The sequence below is a fragment of the Arachis duranensis genome, chromosome 7 (genome assembly GCF_000817695.3).
Source record: "Arachis duranensis cultivar V14167 chromosome 7, aradu.V14167.gnm2.J7QH, whole genome shotgun sequence".
Lineage (NCBI taxonomy): Eukaryota > Viridiplantae > Streptophyta > Magnoliopsida > Fabales > Fabaceae > Arachis > Arachis duranensis.
Window position 1 is genome coordinate 68,894,210 of NC_029778.3, and position 1,120 is coordinate 68,895,329.

Consider the following 1,120-nt stretch of genomic DNA (forward strand, 5'->3'; position numbering starts at 1 on the left):
GGTGGTAATACTGGAAAACAAAGTGCTTAGGGCCACAGCCAAGACTCATAAAATAACTGTGTTCAAGAATCAACATAATACACTAGGAGAATCAATAATACTATCTGAATTCTGAGTTCCTATGGATGCCAATTATTCTGAAATTCAAAAGATACAGGGAGATGCCAAAACTGTTCAGAAATAAAAAGCTACAAGCCCCGCTCATCTAATAAGAATCTGAGCTTCATTTAAAACTCTAAAAATATTATTACTTCTTAATTTCTTTGAGAACCTATTTTATTTATCTAGTTGCTTGAGGACAAGCAACAGTTTAAGTTTGGTGTTGTGATGAGCGGATATTTTATACGCTTTTTTGGGGTAATTTCATGTAAATCTTAGCATGTTTCAGTTAGTTTTTAGTAGAATAATATTAGTTTTTAGGCAAAAATCATATTTCTGGACTTTACTATGAGTGTGTGTGTTTTTCTGTGATTTCAGGTATTTTCTGGCTAAAATTGAGGGAGTTGAGCAAAAATTTGAGTTAGGCTGAAAAAGGACTGCTGATGCTGTTGGATCCTGACCTCCCTGCACTCGAAATGGATTTTCTGGAGCTACAAGAGTCCAATTGGCGCGCTCTTAACGGCGTTGGAAAGTAGACATCCAGGGCTTTTCAGCAATATATAATAGTCCATACTTTACGCGAAGATAGACGACGTAACTTGGCGTTGAACGCCAAGTTTATGCTGCTGTCTGGAGTTAAACGCCAGAAAAACGTCATGATCCGGAGTTGAACGCCCAAAACACGTCATGACCTGGATTTTAACGCCAAGAAAGGCCTCTACTCGTGGATAGCTTTAGTCTCAGCCCCAGCACACACCAAGTGGGCCCCAGAAGTGGATTTCTGCACCAATTATCTCAGTTTACTCATTTTCTGTAAACCTAGGTTACTAGTTTACTATTTAAACAACTTTTAGAGACTTATCTTGCACCTTATGACATTTTCAGATCTGAATTACATACTTTTTGACGGCATGAGTCTCTAAACTCCATTGTTGGGGGTGAGGAGCTCTGCAGTGTCTCGATGATTTAATACAATTCCTTTGTTTTCCATTCAAACACGCTTGTTCTTATCTAAGATGTT